The sequence below is a fragment of the Nicotiana tomentosiformis genome, chromosome 1 (genome assembly GCF_000390325.3).
Source record: "Nicotiana tomentosiformis chromosome 1, ASM39032v3, whole genome shotgun sequence".
Taxonomy (NCBI): domain Eukaryota; kingdom Viridiplantae; phylum Streptophyta; class Magnoliopsida; order Solanales; family Solanaceae; genus Nicotiana; species Nicotiana tomentosiformis.
In genome coordinates this window covers 106,656,460-106,662,865 of record NC_090812.1, presented here as the reverse complement: position 1 = coordinate 106,662,865, position 6,406 = coordinate 106,656,460, and positions in this window count along the sequence as shown.

Here is a 6,406-nt window from a genome sequence, read left to right as displayed (position 1 = left end):
TCTTGACAGATCACATTTTTTTTAGCATTATAGCTGAATTTATAGTGCTTCAACATTTTGCTTCCCAAATTCTGATATGTGTGCTTCAAAATTCTGTCCGAAGCCTATTTGCCAAAGACTTTTCTTAATGAGCTCAAAATGTAAATAATGGTCCTAAAAAGGTCCATCCAGCGTAATTGCAGTTTCTTTTGAAGGACAAATACAAATTAGGGTGGGGGTAAACTAAATAAAAGGCACACTCCTACTTCTACTTCATATTTTGAGGTGATAAAGTTTCAAAATGACCTTGATTTAGCATTACTTATTACTTATATTATACCATATAAGCGGCTAAGGATGGGACGGACACTACGCTGAAAAGTGATACAAAATGTTGCTTTGGATTGTATTGTATGGGGACTTTTGTCATGACCCCAATTTTCCTTCGTAGGATGTCGTGATGGCACCTAGTCGTTAAGACTAGGTAAGCCTAACACTTACTGAATTAATGACATGATTCAACCAACAACTATTAAATATGAAACAGAAATTTCTATAAAAAGCCAACAAATCCCAAAACTGGTAGTACAAGTCATAAGCTCTACTAAGTTCACTAGAAAATCTCTAAGTACAACTATTCCGGAATAGAAATAAACTGTACATAATAACTTCCGAAGGTGACTCCGAGGCCTGCGAACGCGATGACATGTATACCTTGAAGTCTCCACAATAATATCTGATCCACTATCTAACAATCAACAGATTTCGAAGTACCTGGATCTGTACAAATATGTGCAGAAGTGTAGTATGAGTACACCACGGTCGGTACCCAGTAAGTATCAAGACTAACCTCGGTGGAATAGTGATGAGGTACAAGTCAAGACACTTACTAGACAGATTAACTTGTACAGTATATAAGTATAAAACTAATAATGGAAAGCGGAAATCAGCAAATGGTAACAAGAATCAACAAGTGATATAAATAGTAAAGCAATAAGAACACCGTGAAGTATCATAAAACCAAATAAGTAACACAAAGGACAACTAATTAATCAAGCCGTTCAAACACAAGTTTCACAACGAATCACCCTGTGATACCTCATGTCATAGTCACAAGTCACGGGTCTCAACCCACCATCATGTACTCACGGCACCTCGTGCCCACATCTCGAATCACAATCGTACGGACAACTCACGTGCCAATATCTCAATCCTCCCGGCATGATCACAGGCTCACACTCACAATCTGCCCGGCGTGGTCACAGGATCACAATCACAATCCTCCCGGCATGATCACAGGCTCACAAATACAATCCGCCCGACTTGGTCACATGCTCACAATCACAATCCGCCCGGTATAGTCACAAGCTCAATATCAACATAGAAACAGATAATACAAGAACACATGGGAATAATTAATAAATGTCAAGTTTCATACCCTTGAGCTAGTATAAGTGGTATGCTACGGTGTATGCTTGTGCGATTATACTTCTGCAACCCAAGTCAACAAGTAATATCAAAGATATCGAATAGCTCACCGAAACAACAAGCAAGTCACGTAAGGTGTATGGCAAACACAAGGAAAAAAACACCATCACACGAAAATCACCAACCCAATGTCTCCAAACCATAATAGATCATCCCTGACATTGCCACCCTTATCCCTCTGATAGCCACCCGTATCACTCCGAGTAATAGCCACCCTTATCACTCCGCTATGACAATAATATTTGCCACTCTTATCTCTCTGATAGCCACCCGTATCACTCCGTATAATAGCCACCCTTATCACTCCGCCCGGACAATAAATAAATAGCCACCCTTTTCTCTCCGTACATTCAACAACGGTAAAATTCCACCCTTATGCTCCGTAAAACAACAACGGTAAAATTTCACCCTTATACTCAGTATAATAACAATGGTGAAATGATACCTTTATACTCCGCATAACAACAATGGTGAAATACCACCCTTATACTTCGCATAACAACAACCAAAACCACACAACAATTCACCAATGCTAACATCACAACAACACGACGTATCAACTCGTAACACAAGTGCCTATACGCCATAACCTCTCTAAGGATCCAACAAATATCAATATTTCCACAACAAATAGCCCACGGCTCAAACACAGTGCGTATAAAATCTCAATAACACAAAAGGAATGGGAAAGTAACTCAACAAGGAATAACACCCCCTTTTTTATACAATTTAAATTAAAATAGATTAATGACTTTTGATAACCTCAATTCCAATAAATGTTTAAGGATAAACTCAATAGTGAAAGTATTTCCATGAAATGACAAACTTCGGCTCCTAGTGTATGAATAAGGCTAACAATGAAAGAGATAGCACGAACTAGTACTACGTCTAAACGCATGAGAATAACCCGGCAACAAAAGGGATATCATGTACAACAATTTCAACTAAGAATAACTCCACAATAAAAGAAATCACATAATGATAAAAGTGATAACAACTTCATATAAAGCATATAAGAGCAACTCGATAAGTAAAGAATGTGACATGTAACGATAACTTCAAATAAAGCAAGTGATAATAGGCATGACGAATAAAAAGTACAGCATGTGCTAACAATTCCAAATGAATACATGAAAGATGCCTAAGAGTCTAAACCGGTCGATTTTTTACATATAACTTAAGTACATACTCGTCACCTCGCGTACACACCTTTCACATGACACAAATAGCAAAACCTCTCAAATCCTAAGGGGTAGTTCCCCCACACGAAGTTAGGCAAGATACTTACCTCAAAGAAGCTAAACCGATACTCTAAAATGACCTTCTCATGTGAAACAACCTCCGAACAGCTCAAATCTAGCCAAAATAACTTAATATCATAAATAATAACCATATGAAATAATTTTGGATAGTAAAGTTTCGATCTTTAATAAAAATAAAAAAGTCAACCCAAAAGGTCAACATCGGGCTTGCACCTCGGAACCCGACAAAATTTACAAAATCTGATCACCCATTCCGGTACGAGCCCAACCATACCAAAATTATCTAATTCCGACATCAAATCATCCTTCAGATCCTCATTTTAATTTTTGAAAGTATTTACAAAAATTCCCATTTTCTCTCATTCAATTCACTAATTTAGTGTTAAAAAAAAATTGAATCACGAAATATAATCAAATCCGGATAAAGAACACTTACCCCAATCAAACACATTAAGAACCTCTCAAAAATCGCCCAAAACCGAGGCCTCTAACTCAAAAAGTGAATAAATCATCAAACCCTCGAAATATATGCTTTTGTCCAGCCCTTTTCGCATTTGCGGACAAAATGCCGCACCTGCGGCCTCGCATTTGCGAGCCATCACATCGCATCTGCGACATCAACTTAAAGAAACACGACCACACCTGCGGAGAATTTTCCGCACCTGCTACTCCGCAGAAGCACCAGTCTCACCGTAGAAGCGGATACCCAGCTCGCGCCCCTTTTTCGCAGAAGCTATCCCTAACCCACAGAAGCGCTTGCGCATCTACGCTTATTCTTCTGCAGAAGCGGAACTCACCAAGATGCCTTTGGTTTGCATAAGCGAAAATTCCAACGCATAAGCGCGTCTGCACCTAGCACCAAATATGTGCATGTGCGAAGAACCAGCACCAAAATTGCCATCATGACCAAAAATGATCTGAAACTTGTCCGAAGCACACTCGGGGCCCCTGGGACCCCGTCCAAACATACCAACAAGTTCCATTACATAATGCGGACCTGCTCGAGGCCTCAAATCACATCAAAACTGCGAATCACCCTCAAATCAAACTTAATAAACTTATGAACTTTTAACTTCTACAATTCGCGCCGAAACATATCAAATCAACCCGGAATGACGTTAAATTTTGCACGCAATGGAGATATACCAACTCTCGGAATTGAAATCCGAACCCGATATCAAAAAAGTCAACTCCCGATCAAACCTCTCAACCTTCCAATCCTTCAACTTTTCAATTTTTACCAAATTACATCAACTTAACCTACGGACCTCCAAATCTAAATTCGGACACATGCCTAAGTCCAAAATCACTATACGAAACTATTGGAATCATCAAAATACCATTCCGAAGTCGTCTATACAAAAGTCAAACTCCGGCCAACTCTTACCGCTTAAGCTTCTAAAACAAGAATCATCCTTCCAAATCAATCCCGATTCATCCGAAAATCGAATCCGTCCACACACGCAAGCCATATTACATAACACGAAGCTGCTCGAGACCTTAAGCGATACGCTACTTCTCTAAACGTCTGGTCGGGTCGTTACATCCTCTCCCTCTTAAATAAACGTTCGTCCTCGAACGTGCCAAGAACCGTTCCGAAGTCATCAAATCACTGAATGTACTCATTATACGCATACTTGAGGGTGATCCCACGTCATCCCAATCCACATAGGCCTGGAAACACCATCTCAACTGAAATTAATCCTTCTACCAACACTAATAAGCCTTAGAACCAAATATTTCACCATCCGATCATTTTCCAAAGACCTGATTCCCACATTAATACACGGTATCAGCCTCAACCAGCTGCAACAACTCATACCTACACCCACAAGGTACAACCACACGACATAACACATCACATATATGCCCAAAACAACATCTCTGACCACTATAGCTGCCTATAATCAAATCCAGCACTAGCAATTTAACCTCATATCAGCTAGAACCATGTTCCAAACCTTCACAACACTGACAACGATGCAAGAAACATGAAGATCTCATGAATACTAAAATCAATAAGTCACACCCAATGCCACCTGGGTATATACCTCGCAAGCTAAAATCCAGTAATCACAATGCTAATATGACTAAATATGCAAAGAGAAACACATGTGAGACTTATCAGACAAGCCCGAAAGGCACAACTCTCTATCAGTACCATACTACGAATCAATCCCATAAGGAAGAATCAAAACATATGAACTAATCACAAGGATCTCATCCTAATACAACTCCATTACAGCCCCCAGCCCAGTCCAAACATATCAAACTGCATGAAAATGCGACGATCCCGCCCTCAGCTCTGAATCACCAGTAGAATACACATCACGCAAACCGAAAACTTCCACTAACTCAATTCTACAAAATAAAATCACAACACGTAACGAACTCCCCATACGGGTAGAGTACCTAAATCACAGATTGTAACCAAACCATCTAGAAATCACACCATAACCTACCATAATGAGTAACAGAAAGTCATTTCTACTCTCATATCTCTCTATAGTGAAAAAAACAAAGCGATATACACGCGCTATCACTATAGAATCTCCCAGCAGGGGTAAATATATAAGTAGAGTACAAAATCACGAAACTCACCCATATGTGAAGCAAGATAGGAGGATTCACCCTGATATGCAGAACCGAATCGAAATAAGAATGATGCTCCTCTATAACAAATCGAATCCATACCTCTAACGATACCATCTAGTGTAGCGACCTCAGTCATACCATAGAAAGCATATCAACAGGCCAGGCCTCCCTCTCTAGGGCGCCCTCTACCCGTCTGTCCTCTACCCCTAACTGGCTGTGCAAGTGAAGTAGCATCTGGAATGGAGCTCGTAGCCTGAGCGCTCTGATGAAATCCACCCCTTCCAAGTCTTGGACAATCTCTCATGATATGCCTAGTACCACCACACTCATAACAACCCTTCTGTGAGTGTGGCTGCTTGTACTAAGTTCGTGCCAGATAACTGGAATAACCACTGTAGGAACTCTGTGCCGGTGGTGCACTAAAAGATGACTGCCCCACATGAGTACCATAACTAATTGGAGCGCCACGAGTAGTCTGAAGTGCACACTGGAATGGTCGACTGCCCGAGCCTCCGCCATGATTGGTCATAGCTGAAGAGTAGAATCTACTGAACCTTCCAAAACCTCGAGACCTCTTGGTCTCCTTAGCCTCCCTCCCCTCACCCCGAATACGCTCTAACATCCTGGCAATCTCCACCACCTGCTGAAATGGAGCATCAGTCTGCAACTCCCGAGCCATGCAAAATCTAAGATCATAACTGAGCCCCTCAATGAATCTACAGACTTGCTCTCTGACTGTAGGAACCAAAGTAGGTGCATGACGGAATAACTCACTGAACGTGATGGCATACTTTGACACTGTCATGGTGCCCTGACGCAACTACTCAAACTCTATATGCCACGCATCCCGGAGGGTCTAGGGAATAAACTCCCTTAAGAACATCTGTGAAAACTAAGCCCAAGTGGGTGGTGATGCATCAGCCGGCCTACCCTCTTCATAAACCTGCCACCATTGATACGCTGCCTCCGAAGCTGGAATGTAGTAAAAGTAACCCCGCTCACCTCCATAATACCCATGGTGCGGAGGATACGGTGACACTTCTCTAGAAATCCATGTACATCCTCGATAGTTGTGCCACTAA